The sequence below is a fragment of the Amblyomma americanum genome, chromosome 10, assembly GCF_052857255.1.
Source record: "Amblyomma americanum isolate KBUSLIRL-KWMA chromosome 10, ASM5285725v1, whole genome shotgun sequence".
Classification (NCBI taxonomy): domain Eukaryota; kingdom Metazoa; phylum Arthropoda; class Arachnida; order Ixodida; family Ixodidae; genus Amblyomma; species Amblyomma americanum.
In genome coordinates, this window is record NC_135506.1 from 133,965,908 (window position 1) to 133,984,970 (window position 19,063).

The 19,063-nt window shown below is 44.4% G+C and overlaps 1 protein-coding gene across 6 annotated transcripts in view; it reads left to right on the top strand.

The window, feature by feature from the left end:
* Nucleotides 1-2,545: 2,545 nt before the first annotated feature.
* LOC144107794 (multidrug resistance-associated protein 1-like) overlaps nt 2,546-19,063 on the top strand; it is a 592,391-nt gene continuing 575,873 nt past the window's right edge. For 3 of the 6 annotated variants that reach the window (XM_077640975.1, XM_077640979.1, XM_077640978.1), the window contains exon 1: nt 2,546-2,685. The gene's annotated coding sequence lies outside the window, so the exon portion shown is untranslated. The remainder of the gene's footprint in view (nt 2,686-19,063) is intronic. The other 3 variants (XM_077640976.1, XM_077640977.1, XM_077640980.1) reach the window with 3 other exon arrangements.

A 19,063-nucleotide genomic window follows, 5' to 3' on the forward strand; every position in this document is an offset into this window, starting at 1 on the left:
AGTGCAAAACTTATCGTCGTACATATCGAGCCAAGCTGAAAAGAAGGTGCTGAATCTTGGGTTGAATATCAACATAGGAACCGCACCGGACAAGAAGAAACTGGTGTGTGTGGTGGAATATGCTGTCAGCCAGGTCGAAAACACTCACCGCGAAGATGCCCGCACCCGAGTGTGGGCGTACTAAACGCCGTTCATCGCGGACCTTCCCGCTTTGCGTTGTCACGTGTAGAACTGGACGCTATCAAGAGTCTCTGTGAAAATGAACACATTGTGATTCTACCAACACATAAAGGCAATGCGACTGTTCTCCTGGACAAGGCCGACTACGAAAAGAATATGCTATCTCTTCTGGAAGACGGTGGAACCTACGTCCGCCTTTAGAAGGATCCGGCACTAAAGCTGGAAAGAGAATTCCAAAAGCTGCTGTCCGACGTTTTTCTGGCCGTCCCTCCGAACCATAAAGCTCTCTACAACAAACTGCTTAGCCACAATGGATCCGCACTTGCTTTCAATGGATTGCCCAAAATCCACAAGCCAGACGTTCCTTTGCGTCCCTTCTTGGATTACACTCGCCCCCCCCCCCCCCCCCCCCCCCCCCTGCATAACCTCTCGTAGTTCTTGCACCAAGTCCTTTCTCCGCTCGTTGGCCAGCGTCCCAGTCACGTCCGCAATTCGTTCGACTTTGTTGAGAAGAACCGCAGCACTTCAATCGATGAAGATGAGCTGATGGTGTCGTTTGACGTTAAGTCCCTGTTCAGAGCGTCCCGATAGATCTTGCTGTCAGCGTTTGCACCACTGCCCTCGAGGCTGATGTAACTTTGCTGGAACGATCGCCGATAGACGTACCGGACCGGCGCAAGCTTCTAAACTTTTGCCTAAACAACACGTACTTCGTTTTCATGGGCAATCTTTACAAACAGGTGCACGGGACCACCATGGGCGCCTCAGTTTCGGTTACGGCTGCCAATCTCAACATGGAAAAGCTGGGACAGCGGGCGTTGGCCTCCTTTGTCGCTTGCCCAAAGGTAGTTTTCCGCTACATCGATGACTGCTTCTGCATCATCCAAAAAGGCGTGGTGAGCAAGTTTCAGGCCCATCTTAACAGCCTGAAAACCGCCATTCAGTTCACTATAAAAGAAGAATTGGACGGCAAACTGCCATTCCTTGACGTCCTTGCTTCACGGGAAGGCCAAGGCCTATCTTTCAGCGTATACCGAAAGGAGTCGTACACTGGGCGCTACCTATATTTCAACTCAGTGCACCCTGCCAGCCATAAGAAGGCCATTGTTAGCACTTTACTGCAGCGTGCGAAAAGGTTGTGCACAAGGCCCGAGGATGCGACCCTGGACGCGAAAAAGGTACGGGATGACCTCACAAACTGTGGATAGCCTAGGCGCTTCGTCGACGCGGTAGAACGTCAGCTGTCAAAACAAGGACAACCGGACAACAAGGACAACTGGCACGTGTCCTAGGGGAATATGACGTGCAGGCGGCACATGTCCCGGCCAGAAAGATGCGCCATCAGCTTGTAAAGGTGAAGGACACACTACCAAAGGAAAGATTCCCCGGAGTTGTCTACGAAATCCCCTGCGCAGACTGCAACGGTGTGTATATCGGGGAAACTGGAAACTACCGGAAGCGATTACAGCAGCACACTCGGGACGTAAAAAATGAAAACATTCGCAACAACGCCTTAGCGGAGCACGCCTTCGTGAATGGACACAAAATTGACTGTGACAAGGCAAGGATCATCGCAACCGAAAAAGTAGCAGCATCACGACTTCATTTGGAATCCCTAATCATACAAACTACGTCACACACGTTAAACCGGAACGACGGTAATCTAAACCCGATATACGCACGCTCCTTGCGCCGATTATTCAACCATATTTAAACGACCCTTGGTTGGTGATGAATTCATTGTGAACAAGGCTTCCGTGTGGAAACCGAAACGTCAATAACGAACCTTTTTCACTGGTCGGCGTCTCTTATTTTTCAAATTATAAGGAAAACTTTTCTTTCCTAATGTATTCTGGAAACATAACGCATTAATTTCACAAAGACGAGCAGCTGTCGTACATAAAAATGTCCAAAGAAAGGTCTTTTTTATGATTTCGTTGTTGTCAATCTTTACCTGGAAACCTGCGTTGTGCTCATTAGCAGTGCGCGACAGCCGCAAATGATGTTTGCCAACGCAAACATTAGTCAGAAGAACCAGCGCACAAAAACAACGGACAAAGTAGAAGAAGGACGACGTAGAAACTCCTTCTTCTACTTTGTCCGTTGTTTTTGTGTTCTGGTCCTTCGGACTTCATGGATAACCAACTAGCCCAACAGCAAGTGTTGCAAACCTTAGGGCGTCCCATCGACGGGATAGTGACATCGGCGTCGTTGCTTTCTTTGTTCTCGGTCCAACGTGGGGAACATTCATACACGGTTCCAATGCAGAGTCGGAGCTGATTACCGAGGAGACGACCCTCGGAACAGAGCGTAAGCGGCGCTCACTTTTACAGCTGCCGTCTCTCAGACGAATTCCCTCACTCGGTGCCGGTATCCCCAGCTGCGCCGCTCCACGTCCGCAGTGTCTGCCGGACGTCGAGGAATACAGAGGGCTCGACCCATAGGCTTGCGTGTTGCGTCGACTACCCGGAACGCGTGCGAGCAGAGTATTTGCAGCTCAGAAAGGTGAGTCGGTGACAAAGTCCCCTCGCGGGACGTGTGCAGGAAACCAGGAATTGTTAATGCAACCTCGCTGGTTTTTTTACCGTGTTTTTGCCGAAGAATACACTGTTTCCCGCAGTAATTGCGCAATCGAAAGCAATGATTAGATGATTGCAGTTGGGGTAGGTCAGGCTTCAATGAGAGAGTCCTTTGCCCTCCTTTGGCCGTAGTTAAGCTAATGATGTTAGCCATGTTGCATTGTGTTTATTGCAGTTACAATTTTTTTGCACGTTTTATATTTTCAACGCAAAAGTTTTATAACGACAAATGAAGCTTTCTTGAAGTTTAGAAGAAACTTCTCCTCTAGGCTATAGCACCGTTAGTACATTTAAACAATTCAAAGATTTGCTGTAGCTGAGGCGCACGCAGTAATGGTCTCGTGACGGCTTTCTTTCTTGCTCTAGGTTTTATTGCCTATTCTGTGTTTACGCGCCGTAGTTAAAGAGGCAGACTCAGAAAAAAGGGCCCAAATCAATATTTTTCTTTAACCTAGACAGTAACGTATTTGTTATTTATGTTAAACACTGAAGGATTTAATTTTGCTCAGTTTTTCTTATTCCTCATCAATATTGCGAATTTTCGATTCTAGTCAATTGTTAGCGTAGCTTCAGTAATTGCACTGCTTCTTCTTCTTGTCGCGTTTTTCCCTGCTCTGTCATTCTAGCCCCGGATTGACGACGAGAAGACGTTTCGTACACGCAGTAGTATTTAATTATTTATTTACATACTGCAGACCATGGTTAGGTCCAAGCAGGACGGGCACTGTGCAGAATGACTAAGTTAGAAAAATCACGGACGTGGTAAAAACAGCGCAGCGACGACGGACACGCACGGAGAAAGAAGACGGACAAACGCTGTCCGTCTTCTTCTCTCTTCGTACCTGTCCGTCGTCGCTGCGCTGTTTTCTACACGTTCATGATGCACCAACTCGCTCAGTTGTCGGTTCTTAGAAAAATCACATGGCAACTTGCAGTTTACAAAAGAACATATGCGTTCTTTACAAAGCGTGCCTCTTCTCAAAGAGGTCAATGTTGGTCCGCGGGGGACAGAGAGTTCCAGTGCGCTATTGTGCGGAGAAACAAGAAAAATTTGAACAGATTTGTGCGTGAGAAGTAAGCTGATAACAGGCTGGCGCAAAAGTGTAGCGTGCTTCTTGCGGGCTGAGGGTATAAATATGAAGACGGTTCAAGTCACAACTTACGGTTAAGCAAGAGGGAAAGGAAATTTAAACGGGAACTCTTTCGACGACACTCAAGGAGGGGAATACCATGAGCCTGCATTATTTCGGAGGGTGAATCAGATTTAGAGAATTTGGAGAACACAAACCTAACAGCTTTCCTTTGTATTTTTAAATCTTATTTATGTTAGATGTCGTATGCCGATCCCATACTGCACACGCGTATTCGAGTATTAAGTACACGCGTATTAAGTAAAATAAATCTAATATGCCAACAAATACTGAGGAATATACCAATAATTAAAACCTAGCGCACAAGGAAACAGCGACGCATTACCCTAGGAATGTTCCATGAATTAGCGCCAATAGCAAAACATACAATCAGCGTTATGCGAACTGCGTGCCTTAGTGAAATGAGAAGTCAGGGAGGCACCCTGCGTGCCAAAATTTTGAAGTGTCGTTGACATAAGTGGTTTTCACACTCATGTCACATAAACATTGATATAACTTGGTACTTTAATAATATTTCGGGAGCATCGCTACATCTTGTTACTCCAAGAAAATTTCGGGAGCAGCGCTATATCTCCGTACTCTAAGGGCACTTAGGTGTATATGTACCGTCCGCTTTCTTCCTGGCACCGAATATGGCAGTTTATTCAACAGGTTTTCAGTGCTTTGAAACTCTTCAGTCACAATTATGCAAAACCACACCGTAGTAAACAGCTCTGCTTTCCTTTCCTTTCTGACAAAGTACATAGAATTCTCGGAAAAGACAAAGAGCGAGAACAAAACACGCCGGAACCACTCATTACTTTCACTGGTCTTGCAACGGCTCTATGAAACCAAATTGAGTGCTCGTCCCACATGTGTTGATCTCAGTCCTAAAAGCAGTGTCATCTGGGACAAAATAATTACCTTTGCTGCTTTCCAGACATATATTCTCTGTGCCACTAAATACTTTAAAAATTTGGCCGTCCTTCTTCATATAATGCAAGGTACTCCTAGCAACACGCTTCGAAAATAAAATATTATCTAACGACTCCGCTGAAATGAACCCGTGGGGCTTAGTGCTCGCCATGTGTAGCTGCCTTTTGTATGGTCAGGCATGAAATGTCTTTACCTTCCACCGTTGGCAGACTCGGCGAACATTGTCCCGAAACCGCGGCGACGCCGATGACGAAATTGAAGCTAGGACTGTGATTAAATCTAAGGGCATTGCATGGGGAATGTTCCGTACGAATGGCATGCTGATGAAAAAAAAAAAAGGCGTCTCGTTCATGTGCCTCATGAGGGATTCGCACCAACGTCAGTGCAACTACAGCTTTTTCGCTTACTGACGGCACCTCGCTATTTTTTTTCTTTCTTCCAATTTTGCTAAACAAGACATCCCGTTATAGAAGACAACACTTGGAGAGCAAGCGCTACTAGAACGATTCTAGTACCAGATCTTAAGGTAATGATTATGAGCTTAAGGCTTCCGGTCTTCGAAGACGAATCCGCTCATTGTACCAAATGCCATGCTTAAAAAACAAATTGTATTGTGGTAATGACCTAGAAACCTATTTTCAAACATTAAACAACATAAAGCAAACCCAAACCATAATTAAAATCAATGGTTGTCTCTTTTTAAATCCTTTCATCAACCCTATGTGCCAAAAAAATTCTTTACAACATCAATAATGACAAAATAAAACATGAAATTTTCTTATGTTTTCCTGTTTTTAACGAATTTTGTTTGCCTTATTATGTTAGCCATTAGGTGGTAATGCGATTCCTATTTGCCACCTTCACCACAATATTTTTTTTCCCATGGCATATCATCTTCAGCAGAAGCAGTCATCCTACACCCACTCCTGGAAAAAGGCTTATCCCATATGTCTCGAATTAAACACGTCCTGTGCCAGCTGTAGCTACCCTTTTTCCGCAAACTTCTTTATCTCACACTGCTACGCTTGTCTTCTCTTGTTACTCTTAACGGCCATCGGCTACCTTGCCATCGCATTGCATGTCTTACATTACACTACACGCCTTCACATTAAATGAATTACGCTACGCCCGCCGCGGTGGCTCAGTAGATACGGCGCTAGGCTGCCAACCTGAAAAACGCGGGTTCAATCCCGGCCGCGGCAGCGGATTTTCAATGAAGGCAAAATTCTAGAGGCCCCTGTACTGTGCGATGTCAGTGCACGTTTAAGAACCCCATGTGGTCAAAATTTCCGGAGCCCTTCACTATGGCGTCCCTCATAGCCTTAGTCGATTTGGGACGTTAAACCCTAATAAACCAATAAACCAACCGTATTACACAGATAAACATTGCAATTCACTGAAATGTAGAATCAGGAACAATTTATAAACAAACGATAAACCTCGGCAAACCTATCTACCAATGCAAAACAAACCGTAAGAAAAAAACGTATATTAACCGAACGCTGAGCCAGCGATTTTAGGCAGTTTGTTCACACATATTGCTAAGTAAGCAGTGATTTTGCAGAAGCGTGCATCTTACAATAAAACGGCCCCATAGGAATGGCTTGCTATACAGCTTTTGCGTAGGTTGTAGTTCAAAATAAGCGAATATACATAGTGCTGCCAAAAAAGGGTTGGAATGCCCTAAAGTAACAGCCCCTATAAACATTATAATTATTCAGCTGTTCCGAACTGATCTTTGCAGAACATCCGGAATAAGCATCGCGGTTTTACAGCTTATAGACAGATATTTAATTGTTTCGACAAGGTCATAGGAGATAACAATTAACAAACTTTCCGGTTTGCTATATGCTTGCAGTTCATGGAAGGAGGTTTTTGTTGGTGGTAACGGTCTGTACAAGTGTGTTGCATCCTTGTAGACCAATGTACTTCAAGTAGTCCACAGTAGTAGCTAAATGAAAAGCAATCTGATTTTAGTCCAGCCGTTTCCGCTCCACTGAAACCAAATCGTCAGCAGAAAAAGTGCACTAGAGAAATGAAACAGCGAAATACACCACGTCCGTAAACCCCGAAAAAAGTATGCTCAGTAACATTAGAAAAAGCAATAAGGGTCACGGTATTAATTTCCACACTGACAGGTGTCCAGATGTAATCTTGACGGCGTCAAGGTTCCAAAGGCGGAATTCCACACAAACGCCGCAGAAACCGCCAGATAGCGCTGAATTGAGTCTACCGCAGTTGCAGAACACGGTATATTTTCCCAGTCATAAGCTAATTACGAGCTGCTACCCCGTGCAAAATACTCCTTCGGCATCTCTCATATAAGTATTAGCTGAGTGATTTAGAGTGGCAATACGTTCTTTCTACCCATGACCAAAACTGCTAGTTTTCGTATCTCGAGTAGCGAGCATATGGCATTACCTTGTGTTGACAACCTGGGTTTTTCGGTTCTTATGAGTCTAGAATCATTGCGCCTGTATTTCACAGAAGTTCTGTGTGTTTTTAGGGCGAAATCACTTATACGCTCACCAACACCAAACAAGCGTCTTGTCATCTCTGGATCTTGTGCCGTTGCCAAAAAACAGCGACGCCCTGCCGTTGTCTAGCACCAGCGATGCAGTTATGTTAAAAAACAAATGAAATCAGTATCCATGACTTGGACTTGAACTCGCGGCAGTCCGAACAAATAAGCTTCGCATGCCGCTGCGCGACAGCACTAGGCTATCGATACAGTTTTATTTTATTTATGCAATCGATCCCGCTAAGCTGCGATAAGCTACGACATGCTTTACGTGCACACATACTATTGCGAAATGCAGACACACTCTCCTGTCTTCGTGCACTGCACTCCATCTGCACATCAAACTGCGGGAGACATACACACGCCCCCAGGACCGGCAACCCTTCAGGCGGCCGGTCCTACGCCGCATACCCCCCTCCCCCCCCCCCCCCCCCCATACACACACATCAAGGCGCACTGTTCACTGAACAGGGACTTATATGAACTAGGGGGTTCTGCGTGTTGATCCATCATGCGGCTCTTCCACAGGCTAAAACGTTCAATCAGCATTAACACATCACAAGGAATCGTAGTTCTGGAGGACTGACAAGAACCTTATAGTGTAAGGCGATATCTCAATGTACTTTTTGATTGTCCGCAAAAGTATGTTCCAGAAATACACTGCATGACGGCACCACACAAAGCAATGATCGGTCGTCTCTGGTTTGCTGCACAGTGGACAGTTTACCGATCATGGCACGAAAGACCGCTTTGCACGAAGCCAGGCCTCGGCGAGTAGAGTCGAAGTGTGGAGTTAACAACAAAAAAAGGTTTTTGCAGCCGATTGAAAATACAATCGCTGAACTCCATTCAATACATTAGAATCCATAAATCGAAGCACAATCTATTTATCAAAAAAAACGGCGAGGTGATCAGCATATGATTAAATCCAAATTTCCGACCGAGAAAGAGAGAATACTCGAACCGCTCGGGATTTGATGATACTAAGCCACAATGATTCAAGATATCAAGCAATTTACAGAGCGGATAATGGGCAACCCTGCCGGACAGATGAGATTAGTGGAATTAATCTGGTAAGTTCATGAGTTATGAAGGGCCTTCTAAGGGACTGTATCTACTATACTCTAAAACGCTTGAGCAACACATACCCAATGTTCGCCCGCACGTTGCGATACCGCAAACAGAAAATAATGACTTACCTTATTGAGGGCCTTCGCTAGATCAATCTCAATTACAGCAACCTGACCGGCCCTATCTGGTACTGACTCGAGCACCGAACGTGCAATATATACATATATATATATAAGGCTGGTCCTCCAGCCGAAACGTCCAAAATTAAATCCTGTTATGTTTCTTCACTTTTTGGTGATTTTATATTATATTGACCAAATCAGCTGCCAGAAATCACTTTTGGTATATATATATATAATTTGGGTACTGCAATTGCGAATTTCTCTAGCGTTATGTGAGCCAATTAACTTGCGAGACCCTCTCCATAAGATGCAGGAGAGTGTATCTGGAAGGCTTGCACGTATCCTGTTCAAAACACCACCAAAAGTGTTTCGTACGATGTTCAAAGAACGTCGTATATTCCATACCGCTGACCTCTGGTAAGCGGCATAGTGATCAAACCGGGAGGTGTCTAACAAAAGGTTAAGAGAGCACGGAAAAGATGTTAGAAATATTTCGGGCAGCAAAATGATTGAACACATTAATAAATGCAGAAATTGTGCTCCTACGCTAGATAATACAGTGGTGATGCACAGGTGCACGACGCCGCTAGTAAGAGAGATTATCAAAGCTGATGAGATTGCAAAGTTCTGTAGCTCGTGTGTCAGCAACCCCTCATTTCTTTTATAAAAAAAGAACTGAAATATCTCGCACTGTAAGAGAACTAGTTGCATGCCTTCAGTTTGTGCGATGAATTGAAATCGGTTGTTTTGATTTCAACTTACGTTACCCTGCCATTCTGCTTTGTTCATTTTCAACACTTCCTGCATATGAGCGAGTGATCGGCCAATAATATGCCTGAATTGTTAATTAGCGCTCTGTCCAGTCGCTTTGCTCTTTTCTGCGTTTGTCAATCTGCGCTGTGAACCCACATCGAGCCAATTTACATCCACCGCCAAAGTTTCCAAGCGGAATGAAAGGATTTTTGCAGTTATTTTATAATCTACACAATGCAGTGAATTGGTTTCTTCAGAGAAGGTTGTCGCCAAGTGCTACAACAGGGTGGCCAAACCATGCTCTGGTGAGGAAGTACGTTAGCGGTTCTGGTGACCGAGATCACGCCACGCCCCGGCCCTGTTATGCAACTCAATCGACACGCGAGACTGGGGGCATTGCCCACCTTCATTGAGAAAGATGTCAAACCGCGTTTGTTCCGTCTTTCACCCTTCTTCGCTTGGGTCTCTTAACGTTGCAACTATTATTTTTAAAACTAAACATTTTGACAGATTGGCCTGTCTGGTTGGGTTTGATGAGTTTTAATACATTCTACACGCCTCCCGAAAAAATTGTATTTGAAATTAAAACCCTTCTTTCAACCTCCTGCCAAAGGACTCAAAACATGAGAGAACACACACGAGCGCTAACTTGCAACAGTTTATTGCGCAAGAGAGCCTGTAGATATATATGACATGGCGATGCATTACGCAAGCGCGGCAGACAGTCAATTGTTAGTGGCTTCTGAGGTAATCTAAATCCTTACGAGAGAGCCCAACAGAGGGTTTCGCTCTGCACTTATCACCTAAGCTATCTATCATTTCAGCTTCGATTATTTCTCGCGTGAGTTTGCAAGTGTCCTTGGCAATTACCGTGCACGCTTGAAAAAGAGGTTTACAGTCGGATTCACATTTTCTGCAGTGCGCATCTAAAAAACCACCTTTCTTTTCTTTAAAATTGTAACGATGTTCATGAAGGCGCTCGTTTAAGCACCTCCCACTTTGACCTACATACTTCTTTACACATGTCAATGGTATGCTGCACACAATGGATTCCGTACATTTAACGAACTTAGTTTGATGATTCATCTTGCACCCACCCTTTGTAGCAGGGCCTGGTCTTGTCAATCTGCAAAGTTTCTGCAGCTTTTTTCTTCAGCTACAGAGAAGCTACATACAGGTAGGGGTTAAATTAAGATGCAGCCCATATGCATGTACTGGCAAGGCACTATACGTTTCATCATCGGATAGCTAGACCCGTCATCATTCGACAGGCATTGGTTAGCGCACGAAATTACTTTCTCCAGTCCGCCTCTTTCCTTGACGAGGACGGCGCCTGGGCCCACGCGGCGTGCGTCGGTATCAGTTTGAGTCTCGGTATTTTCATAAGAGCGACCGAGGACTTCAGATGACTGTAAGCGACCCTGAAGTGTCCCATAAGCGTGCTCTTGCTGCGCTTTCAATATAAATATCATTTTCTGAGGTGAGTCAAACGTTCCGAGATGCGCTCAACATTCATAAGTCATCGCACAGCCACAACAATCAACGCACAGCTTTCTTGCCGGCCGGCTGCGGGGATTACGCGATAGCATCGTTTACCTGTAGCTCTTGGTTACAATGACACGAAAACAGCACATCCTCGTAGGCGAAGTGCCACTTTTCTGGTTTCAATGTTAACCCTGAATATTTGATATCCGTTCAAAGCTGTCTGAGGCGTTTTGAAGCGGTTGTCAAAGTTCTAGGGGAAGGCAGCGTCATCTATGTATACTAGGCGAATTTAAAAATTCAAGCCTCCCATTACTGTATGCTCTATATTGCTGGAAATTCGTTGGGGCAGAACTGCGCCCAAATGGCTTCACAATGAACTAGAACAGGCTTTCTTTTGGGACGAATTTGTTGTTTTCTCGATCGCTTTCATAGACTTAAATATGCCAGTAGCCCCTTTTGAGTTCTTTCTAAGAGACGACTTGGCATTACGCAGGCGCTTCAGAGTGTTGTCGATAAGTAGTCGAGTGTCCGTGTCTTTCTTCATTTTGTTCTTCAAGTAACGGTAATCAGCGCAGAACCGGAGTGTGCGGTGTTTCTTTCGCACCAGAACAGCCTGTGCCGCGCAGTAGCTATTGGACGGTTAAATGACGTCATCGTGAAGTTCTTTCGCTTGATCCCATATAGTTTGTAGTTCTCGCAGCGATACACGGTAGGGTCTTTCGCGGAAAGTTAGGGCGCGTTCGTCGACTACAACGCGCCGCTTAACAACCGACGTGTGTCGGGTGTTTGACGACGAAGAAAAATGCGCGCTGTGCTTTGAAAAAAAAAAAACCAGGATCTGCTCTGGCCTTTTCCGGGTCCGTGCTGCGTTGGTGTCGAAGGTGGGCGTGTCGTCTTTGTAAAGCGGGTCATCTGCGCGTGGTTCCGAGAAAGCAAGCACGTATCGAATGTCTGCTAGTGTGTCCACGAAAGAAGGATTTCTGCCTTGTTTCGACCTCAGTATTCTTCGCTTAAAGTGGTCGCTATCACCTGGGTGCATTAATTCATGTATGGGTTGATGCCTCTTGCTGTGCTGAGCCACCGGTCCAAGCGCGACTCTGTTTCCCTTTGTGAAACCTTTGACGGTATCAGTATCTGTGGCACCCACGTGCACCATGGCGCTCGAGGGATATGAGACGCTGACTGCTCCATCGAGAACATCCACGGCTACGTGATTTATGGCTGTTTTCGTAGGTACGGCTTCATTTGTCAAAAGCATAAAGAGCTTGGCCCCATGGTCGATGATCTCTCAAAGTTGAGTTTCTAAATCTATGCCCATATCTTGGCTGCGCAAAATTTACTCATGACAGTACTTGTGAAATCATTAGATCCCTCCAGCACAAATATTCTTCCTCATTTATAGATCCATAGGCCGGAGGGAGGCCTTGTACCAGTACTGCCATAGTGGTGCAGCACTTAAGTGTTGAGGCACTGCCACAGCAAGTGGCTGTTTCAAACAGATCCACAGGGTAGGATATGTGAAACCCAGGTTGCTCCTCTCGAGCTCCGGGAAGGCTCAATTTTGCAGAAAGGGTTCTCGGAAGGCCTTCTGTCTTTCGCCTCAAGAAGCTGGTGCGCAGTGTCACGGTGAAAAGGTGGTAATAAGGGAGTAATTAATCAGTGGCACCCACCCAAGCGCAGCCATAGGGCTACAAAAGGTGGAGAGGTTTTAATTACATTGTGTTTATATTCATTTATTTCCCACCTAACAACCGTGGGAGGTCGGCCACGTGCTGTTCTCACCTGCTTGAGGGACGCTCATAGCCTGGGGAATATCTTCCTAAACCACGTCCGTTATTTATTAAGTTTGAGCTGACGATGGCAGCAGTCAGCGATGCTCCTTCCGCAAAACCTCGCGGATGGCTTACCGTAGATTGTCTTTGCTCGGTGCCACAGTATCCAGGCGGCTTCAGAGAAGACGAGTAGATGACAGTTGTACTGGTGCGCTCTGACAACAAAGGTCCTTTGTATGATGGCTGCTTCCGTGGTGAATTCGACAACTGCCTTGGGTGAACTGTGCACCAGGCCTGTAAAAAGTAGCTTCCTAACAGCTCACATTGAGAAGGCCAACTTCTTATCTTCGGTCACGTTGGAATCTGAGCGCATAAAAAGGAGTTTCGTGTGTTCAACGTGATCTGTTACTGTCTGATTGTCATGTTGAATTCATGACTGCAGCAGAACTTTAGCTCTTTACAACTGGATGACGCCCCCGAGCATCCCAAAATCTTTCTATAAGGTCTATCAGGTCACCACGGAAAGTTAGGGGTTTTCAATCTATAATATGGCTGGGCTTCTAGAAGCAAAGGTAATGTTTCTGAGTTCGGCTTACCTCTTCCAACCGGTTAGCGCAGTCACACTGTTCAGCCAATCTTCGATATCTTCGCACGATAGGCCTCGAAAGGTGGATGGCTCATGAGGCTGCCGAAGCACGACGGACAATGACTGTGCACCATGGTTCATCTTCAGTCGCAAGAAGGGTTGATAGTCCAGCACCTTCATCAGATGCCACGTAGTAGTGACAACGCCATTGACAATAGACTAGCTGAAAGAGGCGGCGGTGAAACGAATTCTTTATTCGGCTGACTTGCGCCAACAAAGAAATAGGTGCCGGTGTTAGTAACGAACATGTTCGGTGTTCATTGAAGAAAGGAATCACCGCCTCTCCCACATGCGCTCAATTTTAAGTTGAAAAGAATTTTCAAGGCAAGGCGCGGCAATTCCTTCAAAAATCTCGAACAACGTAGGACTACCTGTGTGTGGCTACAACCATTCCTGATAAATCGGGCAGCAGCATGTCTCACCCGGAACGAAGTGATGAAGCCACGCGCCGGTGGTTTGCAGCTAGAACACATAAGCACTACAAAGCATTGGAGTAATATACGCCCCAAAAACGCCTAACGCACACACCTCGCGACGTGGTCTTCAAGTGAAGGGCCCAACTTAAATTGAATACGACGTAGGGATCTATGGAAATGTGAATCATAACTGTTATTAGATAGATAGATAGATAGATAGATAGATAGATAGATAGATAGATAGATAGATAGATAGATAGATAGATAGATAGATAGATAGATAGATAGATAGATAGATAGATAGATAGATAGATAGATAGATAGATAGATAGATAGATAGATAGATAGATAGATAGATAGATAGATAGATAGATAGATAGATAGATAGATAGATAGATAGATAGATAGATAGATAGATAGATAGATAGATAGATAGATAGATAGATAGATAGATAGATAGATAGATAGATAGATAGATAGATAGATAGATAGATAGATAGATAGATAGATAGATAGATAGATAGATAGATAGATAGATAGATAGATAGATAGATAGATAGATAGATAGATAGATAGATAGATAGATAGATAGATAGATAGATAGATAGATAGATAGATAGATAGATAGATAGATAGATAGATAGATAGATAGATAGATAGATAGATAGATAGATAGATAGATAGATAGATAGATAGATAGATAGATAGATAGATAGATAGATAGATAGATAGATAGATAGATAGATAGATAGATAGATAGATAGATAGATAGATAGATAGATAGATAGATAGATAGATAGATAGATAGATAGATAGATAGATAGATAGATAGATAGATAGATAGATAGATAGATAGATAGATAGATAGATAGATAGATAGATAGATAGATAGATAGATAGATAGATAGATAGATAGATAGATAGATAGATAGATAGATAGATAGATAGATAGATAGATAGATAGATAGATAGATAGATAGATAGATAGATAGATAGATAGATAGATAGATAGATAGATAGATAGATAGATAGATAGATAGATAGATAGATAGATAGATAGATAGATAGATAGATAGATAGATAGATAGATAGATAGATAGATAGATAGATAGATAGATAGATAGATAGATAGATAGATAGATAGATAGATAGATAGATAGATAGATAGATAGATAGATAGATAGATAGATAGATAGATAGATAGATAGATAGATAGATAGATAGATAGATAGATAGATAGATAGATAGATAGATAGATAGATAGATAGATAGATAGATAGATAGATAGATAGATAGATAGATAGATAGATAGATAGATAGATAGATAGATAGATAGATAGATAGATAGATAGATAGATAGATAGATAGATAGATAGATAGATAGATAGATAGATAGATAGATAGATAGATAGATATGTTTATTTGAGTGTGCCTCAACAGCCAAGTGGCCTAAACGAGCGCACACTAGGTCAGATACATCAAAAACACCACTTCAAAAGATTTAAAAGCAGGCACGAAAACAACAATTAGGCAAATATGTCCATGTCATTAAACGTTTTGTTATATAAGGTTTGTAAACGAGTCATTGGACAGATGGCGTGCAAATCGGGATAAAATGTGTCGAAACATTTTGCAGCTTTTGCATGCGGCACACGAAAATTCAGCGACATCAGTAAGGTCCCACAGTTAATGTAACCGCGCACGACGTTTTGCAGAAACTGCATGTCACGTATGCGTCGCCTGTCGCCAAGGGTAGACATATTGAGGTCTGCCAAGAGAGAATCATAGTCGTAGAAACGACGGCGACCAATATATCTATCATAATAGATGCGTATGAACTTACGCTGGACATTTTCAATTTTCGTGCAATAGGCGACAGATACGCTATTCCAGGCTACTGACGCGAACTCAAGACGCGGTCTCACAAGGGCACAGTATAGAGTGCGTAGACATTCGTGCCGTCGAAATTTTTTTGTTAATCTAGAGATAAGACCAATATGCCTCAATGCTCGTAACACAATTGAATTTACATGCAGTCTAAAATCAAGCTTTGAATCAACAACAACACAAAGGTCTCGTACATGAGCCATGCGAGAAATCTCACCCGCCAAAAGTGTGTAATCAAACGTAACTGTGTCGCGTTTCCTCGTTAGAGACAGAACGGAAGTCTTCTTAATATTCAGTTTTAAGCGATTCATCAAACACCAATTCTCAACGTTGTTAATGTCAGCTTGCAATTGGCGGCAGTCCTCAATATCTCCAATATTACGGAATAATTTGAAATCATCTCCGAAGAGCGCTGCGCCTCAGGAAACAAACGAGACTCATTGCCATCACAGTCGAAATAAAAGAAGAAATGAGCATGATCAGGGCATATAATGCTAAGGCAAAATAACCGATGGTTGTTAAGGGCAACAGACTGAATTACAGGTGAAAAAAGCCTATCACAAGGCAGCAGAACATTCAGTAGGTGAATGAGTTTATGAAGTTCGTGGTGATAAGGTGGATATAACTGCCAAAGGGCCGGTTTATTTAGATATTTAGGAGAAGCATTTGCCCTGCAGAGGTCGTAATGATGCTGCTCCTAATGATGATAATCTGAAAACGCATAGCATGAAACATGCGGTGATAGTCATGTTTCTCCTCTATACATTCACAGGAGCAAAATTATTCTGAGCATTTTTTAGGCTTGAGAGAATTACTGCAGTGCTTGAGATGATCAAAGAAAGTGTACGCCGAACTGGAAAAAAAATTTAAACTGGGCGCAAGAGGTGTTTCTAAGAAAACTGCAAGTCAAATACTTATATTAACTCAGTTAACTTCAGTTATATGCTTCCAAATTTCTATGGTGCGCATCGCAACTTCTGCGGGGAAGCGGCTAACTTGTACATGCTTACAACTTAACATGATAATGGAATTCCAGAACAATGCAGATATTGCTAGAATCAATTAGCCAACTACTCAGAACTGGGAGTCGACGTTCTCCATCTCAGATCCAGAAGACCAGCTTGTGTTGGTGAACCGGGCAAGAGCGCCGGCTACAGCCAATGCGTTCCTGGAATGAGGGCCCACCCTACTAGCCTCGACTAATTCTGTGCAATAAAAGTGTTTCTCACTCAAAATTCGCTCTGTAGCCCAATAACTCGAGCTGTGTTGGAATTTCTGTGTCCGTTGCTGCCGAGTACACTTGTGTATGTTGCTACATGAGGGTAACTTTGATACCTCAGTCCCAAGTGAAGGCCTACTGGCCTCGGTTCGAAGACGTACTGCGGGACTCAGAAGAGTGCCTCGTAGCGAAAAGAAAGGTTTCTTTCGAGTGCTTCCATGGTAAGTGGGTTGTTAGAACACCTTTAGCTGCGCTAAAATACCAAGTAATAATGCTACGTGATGCCCCTATGTTCTCTTGCATGGAATCCTCTGTCTTTGGGATAGGGCAAGTCAAAATGCATGTTGTCAGTTTTACGCACCTCCACACAAAGTCCAGCTACCCCAAATTCATGCACGTACACACTACAGCGCGTGGACACACACACATGCACGCACGCGCACACACACACATACACACACACACACACACACGATTCATGTCGTCCGCACCACTGCCCACGGAAACTGAGAACACGTTACCGCCGGTTATTCTTGACTGTCCTGGTGTTCACCTTGAAGATCTCCTCAGCAGCTAGTCTTGTCTACTTCAAATGGCAGGTAACGTCAAACTGACCGTGGTGCGAGGCAGACGAGATGGTAACCCCTTGGAACCGTGGACGCCACCCGTTCTTAGAGGATGACCTGAGAGAATAACCGTTATCCTGAGGATATCCTGAGAGGATAACAGTTATCATGCGAGTGGGCACTCCTCGGTGAAGCGCGCTTGTTAGCAACGTTCTGACGCTCATCGGAGTTTCTGTGATGGTGCCCTTGGTGTTGAAACTTCTCTAGTAGACATGGTGTCGCTAATTTCAACAGCACACTTCTTGCGAGGCTACTGCGAGTGCGCTTCTAATTGCTCCATCAAAGCACCAGTGTTGTAGCCCATCACACTGAAGAAAAGGGCAACGGAATGGATAACGATGATGACCATCATCATCATCGCCACCATGCACCATCAGTGCCCTCTGCTCCTGAGAACTACAGGCAACGGCAGTGCTGTGCCGTGGCCGTTAAATGGAGCTGGCCACTGAAGAGATGGAAAGGTTCGAGTACTCAGGCAATGTCAGCTATATGTGGACACGCAAAAAGACGAGAAGGCTGCCAAAGTGCCCAAACGTTGCGCGCAAGCACTGCACTCATCCAAGAAATGAAAGCAGCCAGAAAAGCTGAACACAGTGCCCAGCACGAAACGTCACTTCCGATTAATATGATTCATGCAGGCGTGTAAGGGGTAATGTTAGAGTCCGCCTTACATATTCGGGTCCTGTACCCAGGTTCAGCTGCTAGACGACCAATTTGAATCTTTTAATTTGCCTTTACCAGGTTTTTTGTGGTCTGCGGAGGGTCCTTGACGTGCGTACCTAAGTGGGTAGAGACTTCCAGAGGTTCACTGCAGGCCATTTTAGAGTTGAGGTTGGTATGTGGCTTGAGGTTCGTAGAGGGGAGATGCACTTTCACCGGTGGTTGCCCGGATGTGCACCATTTGTAGGCTGCCCGAGAAGAGCCACCTTCCGGACCCGGAGGGTTCGCGGAAATGAGAGGCTTCGCGCCGACAGACAGCAACACAGACAGGAGGGGTGTTAATATCTTTGCTCGTGATTGTCGGTGATTCATCATGGAAAGTGGAGAGGAAAGAGAATCAGGAACGAAGGTAAAGAAACACAGACGAGAGAACAAGAGATTCTCCTTTCGTCCATGTCTCTTTATCTTCATTCATGTTTCCTTTGCGCTGCCACTTTCCATGAGGAGCGGGAGTCGCCGTTGACGTCTTACAGAGCGTGTGGAGCGCGCTTTCTGCTCTTCGAATCCTCCTTCCTTCTCCACTTCTGCTTTCCGCTGCTACGTTTAACCCTTCTCCATTGTTCTGATTGGCCACACTCCCGCTCTTCGGTATTGGACCACCTCTCGACATTTCGCTTAAGCGACACCGCAAAACATCAGACGGACAGACATTGCTAAGATGGCAGTAGAAATGCGAACGCATCAAGACAGAAGCGACTGAATGTGTATGCAAGTAAGGCACCAAAAGTGTCGAAGAACACCGAGTGCTGTGTTCTTCGAGTGCAGTGTTTCGCCGAGTGCGGTGTCACGCATGTAATTCAAATTATAAGGCACACCTTCCGCTAAATGTGCAAACTTACCCTAACACACACAGCTAACTGTGGCACATTCCAACATCCCGCACAGTGTACGGTACACATAGCCTAGCAAACACGATGCCCCGTGTTCTAAATACGTTTCAGGTTGCAAATATTGACACATCACGAACATGCCGCAAAGATACACAGGATGTAGGTGCTAC